We start from the raw sequence: 21,886 nt of genomic DNA on the forward strand, positions 1-21,886 counted from the left end.
ATTACAGACCAGTCAGTTTAACTTCGATGGTGGGGAAACTTCTAGAAACAATTATTCAAGATAGAATTAATAGTCTCATGGAAAAATTTGGATTGATTGGGAAAAGTCAGTATGGATTTGTTAAAGAAAAATCGTGTCTAATTAATTTGCTGGAGTTTTTTGATGAGGTAACAGACACGGTTGATAAGGGCAAGGCCGTTGATGTAGTGTACATAGACTTCCAAAAGGTGTTTGATACAATGCCACACATCAGACTTTTGAGGAAAGTTATAGATCATGGAATAAAAGGGGCAAAAGCAATGTGGATACAAAATTGGCTGAGGGATAGGAATTAGAGGGTAATGTTTAATGGGTATTTTTCAGGCTGGAAGAAGGTTTGTAGTAGAGTTCCCCAGGGGTCGGGATTGGAACCCTTGCTCTTCCTGATATATATAAATGATCTCGATCTTGGTGTGCAGGGGACAATTTCAAAGTTTGCGAGTGACACAAAACTTGGGAGAATTGTAAACTGTGAGGAGAACAGTGTAGGACTTCAAAAGGGCATTGTGGAGTGGGCAGTTAGGTGGCAGATGAAGTTCAATGTAGAGAAGTGTGAGGTGACATACTTTGGTATAAAGAATATGGAGAGACAGTATAAAATAAAGGATATTATTCTAAAGGGTGTGCAGGGGCAGAGAGATCTGGGTGTATATGTGCATAAGTCATTAAAGGTGGCAGGACAAGTAGAGACAGCTGTTTCTAAAGCATACAGTATTCTAGGCTTCATTATTAGAGGGATAGGGTACAACAGCTGGGAGGTTATGATGAACTTACACAAGACACTGGCTAGACCTCAGCTGCAGCACTGTGTACAGTTCTGAGCGCCACACTATAGGAAGGATGTGAACGCACTGGAGAGAGTACAGAAGAGGTTTACGAGAATGATTCCAGGGATGAGACACTTCAGTTATGAGGAAAGATTGGAGAAGTTTTCCTTGGAGATGAGAAGGCTGAAAAGAGACTTGATAGAGGTTTTTAAAATAATGACGGGCCTGGACAGAGTAGATAGGGAGAAACTGTTCCCACTCGTAAACGGATCGAGAACTAGAGGGCACAGTTTTAAAGTGTTTTGCAAAAGGACCCAATGCAAGGTGAGAAAAAACTTTTTCACACAGTGAGTAGTTAGGGTTTGGAATGCACTGCCTGGAAGTGTGGTGGAGGTAGGTTCAATTGAGGTATTCAAGAGGGCATTAGATGATTATTTAAATAGAAACAATGTGCAGGGTTATGGGGAAAAGGCAGGAGATTGGTACTAAGTTAAAATGCTCAGAGAATGGGTGCAAATATGATGGGCCAAATGGCCTCCTTCTACACTGTAACAATTCTGAGATTCTGTGACTTGTTAAAATAAAGTTTTTTTTATAAAATAATATGAAATGTAACCTACATTTTCATAACATTTTATTAAATTATTGCTTAATGTACTTCATATACTTTGTATTTGCAGATGCATATATCTTTTATCATATAAAATACTTATTAATTTATAATACAATATTAACTTTAATGAAGGACAATATTAACTTTAATGAATGAGTACTAAGTATGAGAAAACTTTTCAACTTCTTTTGTTAAAGAGAAAACACATTTCGGCAGATCATTAAAGGATTAAACTGCACAATTATATAAACATTAGGAACATTGGGGGTAAAATTGGTCATCAGCAACACTGTAAAATGGGCTCACAATAAACTGGCGGCCTGTTTTACACCACAGTTTTCTTTTCCATTGGTTGAAATCAAAATTAAGCGTGACGCACGGCAGGCAGCCAGTTTTCTGTCAGCTTATTTTGTGCTACTGGCATAGGGGAGTCAATGGCGCCGTGGTATTGCCGCTGGACTAGTAATCCACAGAGACCCAGGATAATGCTCTGGGCTCCCGGGTTCGAGTGGTGGAATTTAATTCAATAATCTGGAATTAAAAGTCTAATGATCACTGTGAAACCATTCTCAATTGTTGTAAAAACGCATCTGGTTCACTAATGCCCTTTAGGGAAGAAAATCTGCTGTCCTTACCTGGTCTGGCCTACATGTGACTCCAGGCCCACAGCAATGTGGTTGACTCTTCACTGCCCTCTGAACAAAGGGCAATTTGGGATGGGCAATAAGCATTGGCCTAGTCAGCAATGCCCACATCCCATGAATGAAAAAAAATTGACCAATTTCAGGCTCAATGTCTACAGTGATAAACTTTGGGTTCCTTGGGCTAAAAATTCGATGGTGCCAGTTTTTCGGAGGAGATTGAGTGAATACTCCATGCCCGATCGAGGTGATGCAGGCAACACACAAACTTTGGGATATTTGCACATCAATATGATTGTGGTATGTAGCCCATTGTGAAAAACTCTGTTGACTGGCTGCACGCTCAGCAGGACGCCCAGCTGTTTGAAAGTTAAAACTAGCCCACTGCACTTAAAGCCAGCCTGCGTTGCAAAAAGTCCAATGATCTCAAGGTGAGTCAATACATCTTCAAACGCTCTCTCCTACCTACCACATCACCAATCTTACATGCCATTCAATGAACGACATACCAATCACTCAGCCATCAGCAATCTCTAGCACTTAGAACTAATGCCTAACATTCATAGGCTTCACCTCATTCTCCTGCACTTACCACTGTTGCAAACCTCACACCCACTTCTTGCAGCTTCCACATGCTTCCAGCTATTCAGCTGTGACAGGCATATCACCCAAGCACATTGAAACACACTCACTGACATTCTTCCCTCACTCTTGCAGGGCAAGGTGATGCACAACGGGAGGCAGCAGCAGAGAACCGGCAAATGATAAGAACAAAAACAGAAAATGTTGGAAAAACTCAGCAGGCCTAACAGCATCCATATAGAGAGAAACCGAGTTAATGTTTCGAGTCCCTATGACTCTTCTTCAGTGCAGATGACAGGCATGGCTGCATGCCCTGAGCTCTTTGGAGAAGATGGTACTGCAAATTACTGGGCCAGCATTGACTGAGGCTGCTGCAAACAGCATTGCTGAGAACATCAGTATGTTCCTGTTTATACACCTTCTCAAATCCCACTTCACCCTCATCCCATAATCTGGCATAAGGTACAAACTGCAACTGATGTGACCATGGACTTCTTGATTTCCACCTAACATCCTCTTCCTTCTTCCAACTCTCCCTTTTTGCATTTATGTTTTTATATACCCAAGAATGGCCACCTAGCTAGTCAATGAAGCCTCACAATGAAGGACGTGACCAAGGGCACACATCTGATGAAGAAATATCATCAATTGATACAACATTCACAGCAACCAGCTCAGATATTTGAACAGCGCATACCTTGGAAGGTAGTATAGAGGCGAGATCAGCATGTGGTGAGTCTTTGGACATGAATGGACAGCAGACCAAGGGAAATAACTATATGAATGGCACCTTCCTGGAGGATGAGGTCACAGGTGAGTTCTGCTGCAGAGGAGTCAAATGAAGACTTTGATGGGGCAGCGTGCAGACAAAAATTCATGGGGATGCAGTCTGGGTGAATGAGGACCATGGAGGGTGTGCACTCCTTCACTGTGCAAGGTCTATAATGCAAATGGAAAACCCCATCCTCCCACCCCTTTTCCCCACCTGTTTCTTCAGATCAAATGCCACTGCCCTGATGTCAGCCTGGCATCACACACCCACAGTGCTGTCACCTTATCTCCTTCTCCTGGCTTTGTTGCTGATGATTGTGCTGCTCCATCCTCCATAGCTTACCAACCTGGCTCTCACGATGGCTGCTTAATGAAGCCAGCACTGAACTCCTGCTTGCTTACTGCCTCCATTTATCGGATAAGGTTCTGAAGTCCCATGGTTCCCGCACACTGCTAATAAAATTCCAGCAGATCGCAAGGATAACTGAGGCACCAGCACTTGTGGATTGGCATTCTTAGATAGATTGTTGGATGGAAGTTTGTATGACAGTAGGCTGCTGCATCTAAATTAGGCAGGCAAAATCATATTGAAAATGTCTATTGTCCAACCTTACAGACCCTGAATACTGTCAGTAATTGAGCGCCCTATTAACAATGAGGAGACCATCCACCAAATTTAAAATTTCCTTTGGGATAAAACAGAATATCTTTTCAGACAACTACACCCCTCTATAAACATACCCCCCATAAACATATTTACACCATACCCACTACCATGAACAATAACTACTTTTACGTTCAGTAATCCATTTAAAAATCCATTATAAGTAAAACATAACCAGTGCTTTCTCAAGTTCAAGTCCGCTGATTTATAAAAAAAAATAAACCGTGTGCTGATTACATTATCCACAAACTGGCTCAAATAAGCTAGTTGAACCATAAGGTTAGGAAGCCAGTTTGAACAATTGAAATGAGAAGTTTTCTGAAACACCAGGAGTAATGACTATATCATCATAAATACATCCTCATCGGATGGCTGGGGTTTCTTTCCCCCCATCATCATCACCACCAGCACAGTTTCAAAACAATTCTAACACCATTGTGCTTTCCTGGGTAACCAAAGAACAGCTCCTTTTATTCTGTCCTAACAATGTGATTTAGTCCCTAATTGAGAATAGTAGTGTCTGCTGCACCATGTAATCTTTACCACTTCCAACACCAGTCGTCCTTTTATTCTCTCCCAAGCTTAAAATGCCAAATTTTCGCAGAGAGGTACACAAGTAAAAAGCACTGTAATAGAGGCAGAAAGGCCTACTGGATAATTCATCCATGTTGAGCATAGTTCTGACCATTCCCACCTCTCCCAAAGTGGATTAGTGAACAGTATGTGAAAGCCTTTAGTATTACCATTAGCATAAGTAAGGATCTAGGGGATTTTCAGGCATGTACCCTCATTCAAATATTTTGTTTCTTAATTTATTGCATTTTATTTTCCCACGAGTAAATTTGAGCGTTTAGATCCAATGCCACAGGAACCAGTACTAGTACATTCTATTGTCACACCAATCTGCAAATTTCTAATGCTTCACTCATTTATTTTTGATGAGAAATACATTTATTTTGTTCCAATTAATTTCAGACAAATTTTGCAAAATGAAGAGATGGCTTTTGGATGTAAAAATATCCAAAAGGATCTGGAAAAAGGAGATGGGTTAGAGTAATTAATGTAGAAATAGCTGCAGCACCAATGTGCCACTGACTGTACAGTTCAACTCATCTTGAAGATCTTTTTATGACCTTGCCTCAGATCCCAGGAATAGGGCCATTGACAGAGTGGAGGACACACCTGTAGCAATGTAACAAGGAACAAAGCTGGCCACTCTGAACTTGTAGCTGTCATTGCTTGCATACATACTGCTAGGTATTAACACAGTGCATATGGTAGGATTCTTAAGGTATCCTATGATCACCCCAAGGTACATTCAAACTACAGTCAGGACACATGGGGGTAGCAGGTGAAGCCCCATTGGAATGTATCCTGTATGGATGCAGTTTTGTCCAACTTCCAGTGTCTTTGCTGACTCCACATCAGAATTCTGCACCAAGAAGAAATGGATTTTATGGGCAATAGTTTTATTGTAACAAATGTAACATAATGCACAATAAAAAGTAAAGCAAAAACTTGCATTTCTCTAGCACCTTTAATGACATCAGGAGGTACCAAGGTGCTTCAAAGCAATTGAACTTTTTTTTGGAAGTGTAATCACTGAAGTAATGTAAGCATACATGTCACACAGCAAGATCCCACAAATAGCCAAACAATAAATGTTTGTTTTAGCAATATTGGAGCAGCCACAGCCCTCTGGGGTTGGGAATTCCAAAAATTCACAACCCCTTGAGTGAAGTAATTTCTCCTCATCCCAGCCCCAAATGATCAGCCCCTTATCCAGAGGCCATACCCCATGTTTTAGATTCCCTGACCAGAGGAAAAAATTCTCTCAGCATCTACCCTATCAAGCCCCTTCAGAATTTTGTATGTTTTGTTTAACTCCAATATAGGAGAAATTTCCTGAGCCTCTCGTCATAGCACAACCCTCCCGTCCCAGGGATTAATTTAATGAACCTTTGCTGTACCGCCTCATATTATTCGGAGCAGAAGTAGGCCATTCGGCCCCTCAAAACTGCTCCATTGTTCAATAAGGTCATGGCTAATCTGATTCTGGCCTCAGCTCCACTTTTCTTCCTACCCCCATTAACCTTTGACCCTCTTGTCAATCAAGAATCTATCTAATTCAGCCTTAAAAATATTCAATGACATTGCCTCCACCACTATGGCTAGAAGGCCAAAAATCAGTTTCATGCCATCGTGAAACCAGTTTGCGATCGCCCGCTCTATCCGTCAATGACAGGCCGCGTTTCCTGCCGCACATCGAGAACCTAATTTCAATACTTTAGCAACTTTGTATAAGCCCTGCTTGCTGGAATCATCCCCCACGCTGGACATTCTGGGCGCATTGGCGTGATTGCATACCGACGTGTTTCACAACTGTACATAAGCGACGTGCACCTGGAGAGCTGCACTCAGACTTCGAGGTTTGTTTGCCTACCTTGCTTCAGGCAGTACTCGTAGTCATCAGCACCAGGCTTCGCAGGCAGCACCACATCACTTTTAGGGGGGCTCACGGGCAGGTCTCTACTTACCAGCTGTAAGGCCGACTGGCTTTTCAACAGCTGCAGGGCTAGGGCTTGCTTGGGGAAGGGGGAGGAGTGGCATCAGGCAAGGGAAGAGGCTGCAGGGCAAGGGCTGTACTGGGGAAGGAGAGTAACCCAGGCTGTGTGTGGGGGCACCTGTTAACCTGTGCAACTGGCCTCAAGATGGCAAGGGCTGAGGAGATGAGGCCAGAATGAGATGTGAGGGTGTGTGTGAGAGAGTGAGTGGTGACGTCCCTTGAGCTGGCAGTGAGTGAGATGCCAGTGAATGTGTGATGGCCTTGTGAGTGTATAAGTTAGAGTGATAAGATGGTTGCCTTACCCTGGCAGCACGGCTGAGATCATTCATCTGTTTTCTGCACCGGATGGCCGACCTCTTGAGTGCAGCATTGGCACTCACCACCTCTGCCACCACCTCCCAAGCCGCAGTGGTGAGACTGATGGGCCTCCTGCGGCCAGAGTGAGGAGTAGAGGACATTGCAGCGAGCCTCCATGGAATCCAGAATGCATCACTGAATCAGGGGGCTGCACTCTTCTTGGCTTTTGAGGCCATGTCTTCACTCAGGGGAGTCCTGGGCTGCAAGCATTGACAGTGCACGAGTGGCTGCAGTTTAAATATGGCGCCCTGCATGAGGAAGCAGCAAGGAATGGCGGGCAAATTGGAGGCCGCCCGCCAGCGAGACGGTGTGTTTCTTGTGGCTGCATAATTAGTGAGGCAGGAATGGGGTGATACAGTGTAGAAATTCGCCATTGCGGCCGGCGGGTAAAACGACTTTTATCCTGCCCGCTACTACACTTTATGCAAGTCTGGGATGATTCTGCCCCTGGTCTCTTCCACAAGAGGAAACATCCTTTCAGCATCTCCCCTGTCAAGTCCCCTCAGTATCTTATATGTTTTAGTAAGACCTACTCATTCTTCCAAACTCCAATGGATACAGGGTCAATGGGCCATAACGTCCGACTAGTGTTGGAAAGTGCTGACCCACAGAAATTAGAAGAAATAAATGCACACTTACCTGCTCTTGAAAATTGCATTGCCACTTCCGTTCCCCGGAGCTGCTTGGTGCCTGCATCAAAATAATCATCACAGGCTCCAGCGAAGTCTAGATCCAGCATATTCAAAGAGGCCACGCCCCCTTTTTTTACAGCAGTTGCTGCCGTAAAGCAGGTAAGTTTAAAGGGCCAGGGAAATTGACAGGCCAGAGGGAAGGTAAGTGTCTAAGGTAAGTAGATAGGATTTGGGGTTGGGGGTGTCTGGGGGGGTGTGGGGTCCGAGGCCTGGGGGAGTGATCCGAGGTCTGGGGGGAGTCTGAGGTTTGGAGGGGGGTCTGAGGTCTTGAGGGGGGGGTGGTTCCAAGGTCTGGCGGGGACAATCCAAGGTCTGGGGGTCTGAGGTCTGGGCGGCGGTTGGGAGGGCGGGTCCGAGGTCCGGGGGGAGGGTCCAAGGTCAGGGGGGAGGTCCGATGTTGGGGGGCGGGTCTGAGGTCTGGGGTGGGTACGGAGGTCGGGTAGGGGGGATCCGAAGGTCGGGGTGGGTTATCCGATGTTGGGGGTGGGGAGGTCTGAGGTTGGTTGGGGTGGGGAGATGGGGTTGTCGGAGGTTGGGGGGAGTCTCGTGGAGGAGGGTGGGGTTTGTGGAAGTCTCGTGGGGTCAGTCTGGGTTTTTACATTAGTTAAGCAGAAGTTAGAAGGTGTTTTAAATCTTTTAGCTTTTTCTGGATAACTATTGATATAACCCCGGTGGAACCATCTGAAGTTTGCGATTTAAATCGCCTTTTTGGATGGTTCCCAGCGCAATGTAATTGTCCAGAGGAAGTGTGCACTTCTGGATAAATACCGTGCAAACCCTCACCTGGGAACTTGCCAGGGGGATTCCCCAGCGCATCATTGGGGTACCCACCAAATCCGAAGCTGGGGAGCACAGAAGTTATGGGCCAACCTTTCCAACCATTCCTCATAGGATAATCCCCTCCTCCCGGGAATCAGTCGAGTGGAACTTCTCTGAATTGCTTCTAATGCAAGTATCCATCCTTAAATTACGTGATCTCACCAAAGCCCTGTACAATTGTAGCAAGACTTCTTTATTCCTGTACTCTGATCCACTTGCAATAAAAGCCAGCATGCATCTCAAAATCATTTGTAAGAGGTTATTTCAGCTTAGTATAACTCATTAGAAAGGTCACAATCCATATCTTTCCTGTAATTTGAATGCTATCTTGAAAAGGCCATTTGATATATTGAAAAGGGTTTGGAGAGGCCTGGGAATGATGATTTCAAGACTTGGATTGCTAATGTATGAAAATGAATTCATAGAGTTGAACTTGTTTCCACTGCAGAAAAATAAAACTATGAGTGGACACGATGAGGTATTTTTAATTATGAGATATGTAGATAATGCAGAGGTTAGCAAGTTATACAATTCCAATTGTGGCTGGAGAATGAAGTAGATGAGGTATAAAATTAACAAGACTAAAGCAAGATAAAATATTAGAATTTTCGTCCATGGAATAGTAGATATATGGAACACTTCTCTGCAAAAATAATTGATCATCCGTCCTTTTAAAATAATCTAGTTAAATATCTGGTTAAACCTAACACAATGTTATAAGGAATAAATATAAAAAATAGATGATGTGAAATGTGATGGTTCCTGTGTTATGGTAAATGGGATCTGCAGACGCAACTGGTCCAAGTTGAATGATGTAGCTTGCGAGTTAGATATCCTGGACTTCCACAAGATTACATGGGAGAAGAGTTGGACGAGGGGAAACATTAATTTTCCTCAAAGAATTATTAGTTGTGGTTAGTCATCTTCTTAAAGAGAGTAAATCAATTGACTAGAACCAGTAAAGGCAAATTGTTCAGGATCCAAGGAAGGAATGAGCTGGTTAGGCTAGGGACATTTATTTGTTCCATGTTTTCTTAAATCTTGAGGTACAAGGTACTTCTTTAAAAATATTAAACTCCAATTTCAAACCAAGTAAAATATCTATTCTATTTTTAACTCATAGAGAATAGTACACAAATCGCTTTAATGAGTCACTGGTAGTACAGTACTTGAGTACTGCTGAAAAAAGAGACATGCTGACAAAGATTTTCTTCTTGCACTCATCAGGACAGATGCGAGATTACCAAATTTCAAAGCGAACAGCCATTTATACTGCGTAAGAAAAAGGGTGTTGATTGGTTGTCAATTCGGCTCTGATTGGTTGATTATGTTGCCGATGACGTCTCAACCAATCAGTGGTAGTGCTTCCCACTAGTAGCATGCATTCATAAATTCAATCCTTATACAACCATAGAGGTTTACAGTATGGAAGGAGGTGTCTCTGCTGATCTGTGTTAGAGGAATCCAAAACTCGCCATGCTATCCTTGTGTCTCCCCATACACTTATATCTTCTTCTGCTTCAAACACACAAGACACAAAAATGATGACCTTCTACGCCCTATCTTATCTATGACTGGTTCTGCACAACATGAATTGGCCAAACGGTTGGGCAAATTGTTACAACCAGTTTTGACCAAGTTTTCCATATAGATGGTGAAGGACTCCTTCATATTTGTGATGGCCATACAGGACTTGCTTATCGATAGCAATGCTGTGTCCATGTGCTTATTTCACATTGCTAGCCTATTCACCAATGTTCCACCTAAGGAAGCCACAGATATCTGCACTGCAGCATTATATCATGGTGATCTAGACCTGCCACCATTGTATGAATCAGTGTTCACTTAACTTATGAACTCAGCAGCTTGCGCAGTTGAGTTCAGTTTTAATGACACCATGTATGCCCAAATAGATGGTGTTGCCATGGGGTCCCCTCTAGGCCCAGCTCTCACAAAGGTCTTTGTGGAGTTCCATGAGAAACATGTCTTTGATGGAATGACACCTAACCACCTACTGCTCACATATTTCTAATATGCTGATGATATGTTTACTATATTTAAATTCGCAGCTGCATGTAATAATTTCCTTACATGTCTTAATGGGCTCCATCCTGCGCTCAAATTCACCTTTGAAATGGAGCAGTCAAATTAACTCCTCTTCCTTGACGTACTAGTTGAGAAATCTGCCAGGGGTTTCTTTACCACAGTCTACCGCAAGCCTACCTTCACTGGTCAATATAGGCGTTGGGATTTTTACAGTTCCACACGCTATAAGATTGGTCTTACTGGCACCTTGTAAAGAGGGCCCGAGCCACTTGCTCACCATGCAAGCTTGAGGCTGAAATAGGGTGCATCAAAGGCATCCTGCAGGATAAGGGCTACCCTGGTCAGATCATTTTGGGCTATATATCATGCAACGTGCCTAATGCCATCACTTTCAGCCCTTAAAAGTGCCCAGTCTACAACAGATTACCCTGAAAGGGCAAGGTATCTAAAAAATTTGAGCAACAGCTGAAGCTAGCTGTTTCACAGTGCTACTATGCAGTAGCAACATGAGTGGTATTCACGACTAACGGGATGCTGCTGTCAAGCCAAAAAGATGTTCTGCCTATCACATAAATGAGTAATGTGGTATATGAATTTCAGTGCCAGTGTGATGCTAGGTATGTAGGCCATACATCCCAAATGCTGGCAGGTCGAGGCAAACAGCATGTCCCAGTCGCTGTTTGCAACGGGCAAGGTATACAGACCATACCCAACCAGCCCGTGCTTGCACAAACGGGCCTAAGGCTGTCACTTTCAGCCCTGAAAAGTGCCCAGTCTACCTCAGATTACTCTGGAAGGGCAAGGTATCTCAAAAAATTGAGCAACAGGTGAAACTAGCAGTTTCATGCTGCTACTATGCATATATCCCAAAGACTGGCGGATCATGTCAAACAGCATGTCCCAGCCGCTGTTCTCAATGGGCAAGTGACAGAATATGCCCAATTGGCCCGTGCTTGCAAAACTCAAAACACAGTGTCCAACATTAGATGTTATTCTGCGATTGGACAACATTTGCTAAATAATCCTCAGTGTGCTAAGAATTATGCTGACAATCAATTTAGATTGTCAGTCGAGCTCGCAGTGTGGCACATTTGCGTGTACTGGAAGCTACATATATTAATACACAGGGCCCTGTTCTTTGCAGGCAGAAAGAACGTGTACACACATTTCACCCATTTCAGCTGAACAAAATAAGTGACAGCCATTCGCTGACTCATTCCTCAGGACAATACTTAGCAGTTAACTGTCAGTCACCATTACTAGTGCATTCTCCATGGCAACACCTCCACCAATCAGAGTTCACTTGCCAACCAATCAGCACTCTCTTCACACAATATAAATAATTGTTTTCCCTTATGTTGGTATTCTTGTGAAGTGTCCTGATGAGTGCAAGATGAAAAGCTTTGACATGTCTCTTCTTCAGCAATACTCAAACATTTATTTACATTTTTCTTAAAAACTACATTGGTTTCTGCCTCAACTATTTCCAGTGGCGTTCCTTTCCAACAATGCACTGCATCAAATACATTTCTCATAAATCTTTAAATTGAGGCCCTTTTATCACTTACTCTCCACCAAGAGAAAATACTATTTTGCCATTCACGCTGTAAAATTGTATCAAATCTCCTCTTAGCCTTTTTTCTCTAGTACAAACAGTGCCAGTATCTCAGGTTTCTTCTTATATCTGGTTTCCTATTCCCTGTGGTATCCCTGAGCTCTCTTCAGGCCTTTCTATAAATGGGTGCCTAAAAGTGCAGAGTATTTTAATTGTGGTCTAATAAATGGTTTGTACAAATTTATCACTACTTCTTTACTCTTGTACTCTATGGGCCAGATTTTGGCTACTGGGGCAAATAGCTCAAGTAGGGAAATTTCTCTACTTACTGGACCCAACCCAATGAAAAATGCCTGATACACACATTTTTGCTGTGGGGGTCGGGTGTATCATGGATTCGGGCCCACTGGCCACAGAAGTTGAGCATTGGCGGCCACCGGGGTGGACAATTGCTGAGACGGGCTGGTGACAAGACCCGCCTCAGTTCTCTGGCACTTTGTACCAATTGTTTTAGAAGACTTTAGGTGCTTTAACCCTCACCCCTTACATCCCCTCAACCACCACCCCATGTCCTCTGATACCTTCCATACCAATTCATGCCTCTCCAATCACCACCGCACCCCCCCATACTGTCCATGCCACGTCAATGTCAACTCATGGCCCTTCTATGCCCATTCATCCTGTATGCACTCTGTATATAACCAATGAGCCAGATAAGATATACAAACAATGGCAATTGCAAAACTGCTGAAAGAAAGCATCATGCATGCATGAGGCTTGGTTGTTGGTAGAAACCAATAAAAGCATTGGCTTAGCAGGGGTTGCTGTTTTGACAATGGAAGTGAATTGTTGACTTTGCTTGAGTGCCATTTTCCAAGTTGTTCTTGTCCAATGTCTTAATGTTTATTTGGACAAGATTAAGAGATGTGAAGTGTTTGGAGGTTCTGTTATTGATACTTTAATGGCCTGCCTGATTGACAAAGTTGAAGGGACAGCAATCTTTCTTCCGAAAGATAATTTTTGAAATGATTTGTCTTTTTTCTCTCAGCGGTTCAACAATTGCCATTGCTATTATATGGCTCTTGGACAGTATGAGGGGCTATGTAGGGGTGGTTGGGAGTGAGGCTTGAGTTGGGCACAGACAGTATGAAGAGCCATGGTAAGTGGCTGGGGCATAAATTGGCAATCAGTTGGAATAGAAGGGGACATGGGCTAGACCTTTTGAACTTACCTTTCAAAAGGTTCCCAAAACCAGACTATGGTTCACAACTCCTCTGAGGGTCTGTGAACTACAAGTCATGGAGAAGCTGGCCCAACTCCATGAAAATTATGAAGGGGTAGTAGATGCCTACGCCCGCAATGGGCTCTAATCTAAACCCTTAGCTCGCACCAGGGAAAATTCGGGGTGTTGGGAGTGGAACTGGGAATCTCGGAATCAGGTTCCACCCACAATTTTTAAATGGCTTTGGAGTCAGAATGACTCCAGGAAAATCCAAGTCTCTATCTTTATATCAAACCCAAATGCTGCTGCCCTATTCTACCTACCTTCACTTGTACTATATATTATTCCCTGAAAGTGCATGGGCCCTTAAGTCTCTCAGTTTATGCACAACTGTAATGCTTTTACTGTCTACCTCCATCTTCGCTTTGCTCCCAAAGCGCATAATTACAATTATCTCTATTAAATTACATTATCCATCAGTTTATCTGTTCTGCTCACCTGTCTACATCTTCCTGAAGTATTCTACAGTCCTTCTCAATGTTTGCCAAATCTTCTACTTTAGAGTGAATTTTCCCAGCCCAATGGCAACAGGCTGGGAAGCCGGAGGAAGGCATCAGGAGAGGAACCCAAAGTCTGCCTGCAGTTATGGCAAAACATCAGAGGTGGAAACCTCAGTGGCATGGCCACCCAGAACCACTTAAGTACCCATCCAGCATTTTGCCTATGTCAGGAGAGCCCACCAGGTGGGGAGACTGACAGCTAAACCCTAGTGGCCTCCGAGCTGGTTTCCTGCAGGGGGGATTCCTCCTTTACGGCTGCTCCATTTCTCACAATGGGGCCCCCAGGTGGTAATGGCTGCCCCCCTGGCTTCAGTGCCGCCACTTAAAGGTGATCCCACCCCTGATTGCCGGGGCCTGCCCGCCTGCCCCGGGTTCTTTCAAACAAACTTAATCATCTTTGATGGTGCCTCGGCATTGAGGTGCCCTCTCCTTCACCTCGCAACTTCTGCAGTGGCCACCTGTAACCTACAACTTGCGAGAAAATTCAGCCACTTGCGTCAATAGCAAATTTGAAAACTGCTCCCTAGCCCAAAGTTTAAATCATCTTTTCACACAAAGTAAAAGTGCACCCAGTACTGATGTCTGGGGAACATCAATTCCAACCCTCACCAATCTTAGCAGCATGCATTTACATTAACTCATTGGTTTCTGTGCATCGACTAACTGTTTGCACTTCCTTTTATATCATATGCCTTTTTTTCTAATAAGCTTCTTGTTGACTGAATACACTACATCCAGTAATGTAGATGTAACGTAACAAAATTACATTAACTTTATCCAATTGGTTCCTCACCACTGGTCAAAGATCATTGCAGCTCCTGTGACAATCCTACACACCTGAAGAGTCTTGTGCTTTGGACTGTCCATACTTTCAGCTGACTAGGCCCTAATCTCTGGAAACCCACCTTAAACCTTTCCACCTCTTTGACTAAGCTGTTGATCACCCGTCTTAATATCTCATCATGTGTGACTCAGTTTCAAGTTGTGTTTGATTACACCCCTTTGATGCACCTTGGGATTGTTTTACTATGTTCAAGGTGCTATATCAATGCAAGTTGTTGCTGTTGTTGTCCATGTTTGGTCTGTCATTGACTTGTTATGTATGACAGTTGCTTCACAGGATGTATCTGACTAACTCAAGGATTAGCTCAACCAGCCTTTGAAGGGATTTCCTCCTTGGCCGGTGATGGTTCAGGGCGGTGACTCGGAGGCGGCTTACTGGACCCTGACCCGGATTCTCGCCACAGACGGGATCATTGAAGAGGGAAAGCGCAGGTGTTACTACGAGAAGCCCTGGAGGAAACGCATCCGCGAGAATTACGAGAACTGCCGGCGCATCTACAACATGGAGAGGGCCGGGAAGTTGGCCTTCCTGATAAGGAAGAACCGCCAGGACCTCTGGCTGGGCTGCTAGGCGAGATCCCTGAGTGAGAAACAGCGTTCGGCCAGACCTTGTGGTTTCGATGGCGTGCGAAAGGAGCGGAACAAGTGAACACTGGTTTCGTGAACGTGTTAATTAGGCATATCGGACTCGAGCTGCAGCAGGGCCAGCCTGGCGTTTAGTCAGGTGGCTTGACCCTTCTGAATAAAGCTCTTTCTGAACGTGGCCAGTTTACTCTCATCCAGCAGTCGGGGTTAACCTGTCACAGGAAACATCATCCAGTCATTACGGTGCTGATTTGAACACCTGTAAATAAAGTATCAAACATAATTTAACAAATTGGTGTTGGCCGCTCTTGTTTATTCCACACAATTCTAAATGCTCACTAATTTTATAATGAATAATGGATTCCAAGAATTGCCCACAACTAATCTGATGTCATTCTTTCCTCCTTGAAAAAAGGCATTAGATTGACAACTCTCCAATCTCAAAGTATAATTTGAATAAGAGTTCAAAAATTGTGCCAGAGCCTCTGTTGGCACCTCTCTGACTTCTTTCATCAGCCTACAGTGGATGCCTTCAGGATTTGCTGATTAAACCAGGTTGAGTTCTGATAATTTTTTTTAGAAAGGATTTCTTTTCTCTAACAGATTTCTTTTCTCTTTTATCTTCCCCTAGCACAATGTTCTCATTTCTACCACCATTTGTTTAAAAAACAATGTGAAGCATTTTATTTGTAATTGTAAATATAAATATTCAGAATAGGCCAATGTAACAGGAATCCTTTCCAACAGCTGGTAACAGTGATTTCTATCTTAGCTATGTTTCAAATATGCATAATAATATCTTTATATATTAAACAGCTATCTTGCCAGGATTTGATTAATTTTTAATCCATTTTCTGGTTTTACACCACCATGTTAAACAATAATACATCTAATAGCAATAGAGTGGGCACAGGTCTAAACATCAGTGGGTCACTGTATGCATGTAGGTAGTACAGAATTCAAAATAGGGGACAGAATTGTCCCCAATTTGTACTAAATGTGGTAGTGGGCGGGAAAAAGAACATTTTACCTGCCGGCTGCAAAAGCGGGCTTTCACGCTGTATTGTCCTAATCCCTCCTCATTAATCATGCATTCCTGGGAAACACGCCATTTCACTGGCAGGTGGGTGGCCTCCAATTCGCCCGCCACATGGTCACCTCACTACCTCCTCGCGCCAGGCGCCATATTTAAAGTGCAGCTGCACGCACACCTCTGTGCTTCCAGCCCAGGAGAGCTGCACAGAAGACATGGCCCTGAAAGGCAAGACTGTAGCCCCACCCCCCACCCCCCAAATTCGGTGACACGTTCCTGCAACTCAAAAGAGGACAGCAACCCAGTGCCGAAAGAGGATGAATGATCTCCTCCATTCTGCCAGGGTAAGTCACTTCTTATTGCTCTCAACTCTCACACACACAAAACCATCAACATCCACTCGCACTAACTGCCAGTTCAAGGGACATCACTCAGAGGGAATCCACTCGCTCACACAGTTTCGTTGTCCTCGTCGGGTCCATGGCACCATTCACCAGCCACATATGCTAGGCATAGTTATCATTTGGCCTGGCAAGCATCCTGCTTACACTTGCTCCATCTGTATTTATGCAGGACAAGCTGGCACACAACAGAAGGAAGAGGCCGCAGACTGCAAATTGAGTCATTCTCTAACATGTCCCCTTATGTGACAATGTCACATGAGTTGGGACACATCCATAATTTTCAAAGAAACTTTATTAACATTTTTTAAAAGCTACATAAAACCTCATCCCGCCCATGAATGAGGTTTCATGCTTTTTCTAGTTCGTGCCGGGGCTCCTGGCCTGCCCGCCAACCTTAAGGTTGAATGGGCAGGTGCTTTAATTACATAATTGCTCTGTCAATGGCCTCAATTGGCCATTGACAGGTTGGCAGGCATGCAGCTAATTTTGATGTGTTCCCGCCTTCCTGAAAATTTAAATGGGGTGCAGTGACGTCGGGAGTTCCCCCCGACGTCACCGTGCGTCATTTTACGCGTTGGCGAGCGGGCCCCACCCCCACCCCCACTCGCTGACGTGTAAAATCCTGCCCATTCTGTCCAATCATCTATCCTGCCACTCATTTTTGCAGATTCTTGTTAGGCAAGGGAATCAAAGGTTATCAGGGTTAGATGGGAATGTGGAAATCGAAACACAAGAAGATGAGCCATGATCTATTGAATGGTGGAGGAGGCTCGAGGGGCCGATTGGTCTGCTCCTGTTCCTATTTCTTATGTTCTTATGAGAATTTCAGAGTCATGGACACTCCCTGGGAACCAAGCGCAGACCTGCAGGATGCATTTGTGATGGTCACACAGCAGCTGAATCTTCAGCGAGTGGAAGGCCTTGCAGTTGACATAGTTGACCGCTGTTGCCATGAGGTCACATGAGTGCAGTCAATGCCACCCTGCAACTGTGGGGAACCTGAGAGCTGGGCAAATCTCAGTGCTCTTGCATCCTGGCTTTCCTGATCCCAGGTGAAATGCACAAATTTGTGTGCCTTCGCGAAGATGGCATCCATGACCTCATAGATGCATTTGTGGGTGGAGGCTTGCGATATCCCACAAACGTCACCTGTGGAGCCCTGAAAGGAGCCACTGGTGGAAAAAATTGAGCACTGCGGTCACTTTCACAGCCACTGGCAGTGGATGCCCTCCGTGTCCTCATGGCGCCAAATCCAGCAGCAGGTGGCAGATGTGACTGATAGGTTCCCTGGGCATGCGCAGTCTTTGGTGCCACTGGTTCTCGGTCATCTGCAGGAATGACAAGCGCCGTCTGTAGGCCCTGGGTTTAGCTACGCGCTGACCAGCGACAGGTCACTGTGGCTCTTCAGCGGCATGCGCGGAACCCCAGCCACCCCTTCTTCCTGAGGGTGCTGCTCCTCCCTTTGTCCAGCCAGGTGCTTCTGTTGCTCTCTTCTCCTTTGTGTCTGCTCTCTGTAATCCATAAGGCATACAGCCAGGTCACCAGGCTCCATGTTCCTGATGCACTCCTCCTGCAGGAAGAGGGATGTGTGGGTTAGCTTGGGTGTACTAAGAACTTCTCTTGGTTAAGTCTGAAGGCCCCTTAACACACCCCAGAGAGTGCTGGCCACCACTTGTATGGCCAGAGTATAGTGCACTGCATGGCTGCCCGAAACCCCACCTACTTCTGCCCCATTCCACCCAACTGATTGGCAGCAGCTTTGCCCACTGGATTTGCCCACTGGCTTGGTGTCTTCCAGGGTCCACAGAGGCTGCAGAGTTGGTTCCTCGGGGACAAGGACTACCCGTAGAGGACTTGGCTGATGACATCCATGGGGCGGCTTCAGACTGCAGCAGAGAGAAGGTGCAATGAGGCTTAAGCAGCAACTCACACTTTGGTAGAGCAAACCATTAGAATGTTGAAAATTAGGTTCCGGTACCTGGACCGGTCTGGTGGAGCCCTTCAATATAGTCCACAGAGGGTGTCATGCATTGCTATTGCCTGCTGTGCCCTTCATAACCTAGTGCTGCAACGGGGAGAGGAGCTGGTGAGGAGGAGATGGAGGAGCTGCACTTCTCCTCCAATGAGGAAGATGTCAACAGGGATGAGGGTGGGGACGTTTTCGAAGGTGAGGATTATGGCGATGAGCCTATCGCACTGGCCAGATGAGGCAGGGCTGTGCTCTCAGCTCAGGTGCAGGCATTCTCCTAACCCACGCTGCAAGGCTGCACTGTTAGCTTGAACCATGGGGGAGACTGGTCCAAACCTGAATGACATTGCAAGGGGCTGTGAGCACCTCCAGCAGTGACTGTTCCATGGCCAGCTTTTACAAGGAGATTGTACAACGTGCCCAGTCGTCCAAATGTTCTGCAGTCCATTAAAATGCTTATTAGTTTGCAGTCTGTGCCCGAGGGGTGAAAAGCTCTGGAGTATTTGGTGGCACTTTCAGACCTCTGCGTTGCTTGAGTGGGCAGGTAAGCTGGAGACCTGACTCCAATCATATCCATGTGGCTGCGTCTGAACTGTCTCAGCTGCAGAGAAATGGTCATTTTATACAGGTTTCATGATGTTGTGAAACCGATTTTTGGCCTTCCTTCCATATTGTCCGCTCACGCCCGCCATGATGCCTGACGCCAGCAGGCATGGAAAATTCTGCCCAGGTAGTTACATTTGTCTCTTAAAGGATAGAAAATCTAATGCTAAAACTGTGCATAAACGAATTCTGTCAAAAAGCATCCTCCATGCACAAGGTCAGTTTAAAGGTTTGTAAGCTAAAATGGTTTGTTTTAATTTAATTTAATTTTTAATTTAATTTCACATGGAGTGAATTAAATTGACTGAAGACAGGCATCTGTGATGCTGGGGACCTCTGAAGGATGCCAAGGTAAATCATCCACTCGGCACTTCTGGATGAAGATTGTTGCAAATGCTTCAGCCTTATCTTTTGCCCTGATGTGCTGGGCTCCCCCATCATTGAGGATGGGGATATTTGTGGAGCGCCCCACCTCCAGTGAGTTGTTTTAATTGTCCACCACCATTCATTACTGGACTTCGCAGGACTGCAGAGCTTAGATCTGATCTGTTGGTTGTGGAATTGCTTAGTTCTGTCTATCACTTGCTACTTATGCTGTTTGGCATGCAAGTAGTCCTGTGTTGTAGCTTCACCAGGTTGACCCCTCATTTTTAGGTATACCTGGTGCTGCTCCTGGCATGTCCTCCTGCACTCCGCATTTAAAGAGGGTTGATCCCCAGGCTTGGTGGTAATGGTAGAGTGGAGCATGACAATATTAGAAATGCAAGTCCCTTTAAGAGTAAACCGGGACAAGCTTCAGAGTGAATTGAGGTGGTGCTCTTTGAAGGCTGTACTTAAGAACTAGGTTTTTCCCCAGTGGGGTGTGTTTTGCTTGTGGTCAGGGAAAAGATCCAGAAGGGAATAGTGGAAACTGGTATTTGTACTGAACTGTAGTTTACCAATAAAACAGTTGTGATTCACAGAATATCTTCTGCTGCTCGATCTGGCAAATGGAAATCCACCTATTAGAGAGGGGATATGCCAGGCCATGAGGCTACAGATTGTGACTGAGTACAATTCTGCTGCTGCTGCTGATGGCCCACAGCGCCTCGTGGATGCCCAGTCTTGAGTTGCTAGGTCTGTTCAAAATCTATCCCATTCAGCCAGGTGGTAGTGCCACACAACATGATGGACCGTATCCTCAATGTGAATCTATCCTTGGCCCCTTCATATTTCTCATCTACAAACTGCCCCTTGCATCATCTGCAGGTACAACATTAATTTTCACATGTACACTGATGAGACCCAGCTCTACCTCACCACCACCTCTCTCAACTCCCCCAATATTGCTAAATTATCAGACTGTTTATATGACATCCAGGACTGGATGAGCAGAAATTTCCTCCAATTAAATATTGGGAATACTGAGGCTATTTGTTTTTGTTCCTCACTCCAAACTCCTTTTCCTGCTATAAATGCCATTCCTCTCCCTAGCAACAGTCCAAGATTAACCGATCTGTTTGCAACATTGGTGTCACATTTGATCCCAAGATGAGCCTCCAACCTCATATGCACGCCATTACTATAATCGCCTATTTCCACATCCGTAAGATCACCTGACTTCACCCCAGTCTCATTTCTTTTGTTGCTGAAACCCTCATTCATGCCTTCATTACCTCTGGAATCATCTATCCCATTACACCCCTGACTGATCTCCCATATTTTACTCTCCTTAAACTTGAAGTAATCCAAAACTCTGCTGCCCATGTTGTAATTTATGGCTGTCCTGTTCCCCTACCACCCCTGTGCTCTCTGACCTACATTAGCTCCTGGTCCAGCAGCATCTTGATTTTAAAATTCTCAACCTTGTTTTCAAGCCACCCCAAGGCCCCATCCCTCTCTAGCTTTGTAATCTCTTCCAGTTTCACAACCCTCCAAGATATCTGTGCACCTCTAATTCTGACCTATTGTGCATCCCCAATTTTAATACCTCTACCGTTGGTGACCATGCATTTAGTTACTTGCCTAGGCCCCAAGCTCTGAATTTCCTCCCTACACCTCTCCACCTTTCTATCTCACTTATCTCCTTTATGACATTCCTTAAAGCCTACCTGTTCGTCCAAGCTTTTGGTCATCTGATCTAATATCTCCTTACAGTGTCAAACTTTGCTTTATAATGCTTTAAAGCGCCTCATGGTGTTTTTAATTATGTCAAAGGCACTATATAAATATAAGCTGTTGTTATAGAAAGGGAAAGATTATGGGAGATGCTAGGTGAGAGTAATAGAAGGACAAATATGGAAAAAGGAGGGTAAAAATAGAAAAAAGAGTAACAGAGACGAGGTAAGGGAGAAGGACACAAATGAGAAACGAGAGAGTAACATAGATATGGGAGAACCACAAAGCAGCAGCTGAGTTCACCTGGGTATCGCTCTCTATGCTTCTTCAAGATGCTTCATCAAGATGCAAACACGTGCCACAGTAAAGTCTCTCCCAACCCCAAAGATTCCCATTTAGAAAGCACAAAATGCTACACAGTCAATAGAGCCAATCTGGCCTCTGTCCAAACAAATAAA

General features: G+C 44.7%; 1 protein-coding gene and 1 pseudogene across 3 annotated transcripts in view; one reads left to right on the top strand and one right to left on the bottom strand.

Annotated features, from left to right (window-relative positions):
• Positions 1–21,886, bottom strand: part of LOC144685840 (protein phosphatase 3 catalytic subunit alpha-like) — a 492,753-nt gene that overhangs the window by 173,371 nt on the left and 297,496 nt on the right. The window lies entirely within an intron of this gene.
• Positions 15,079–15,308, top strand: LOC144685844 (small ribosomal subunit protein bS21m pseudogene; annotated as a pseudogene).

Source organism: Cetorhinus maximus, chromosome 10 (genome assembly GCF_964194155.1).
Source record: "Cetorhinus maximus chromosome 10, sCetMax3.hap1.1, whole genome shotgun sequence".
In the NCBI taxonomy this organism is placed as follows: domain Eukaryota; kingdom Metazoa; phylum Chordata; class Chondrichthyes; order Lamniformes; family Cetorhinidae; genus Cetorhinus; species Cetorhinus maximus.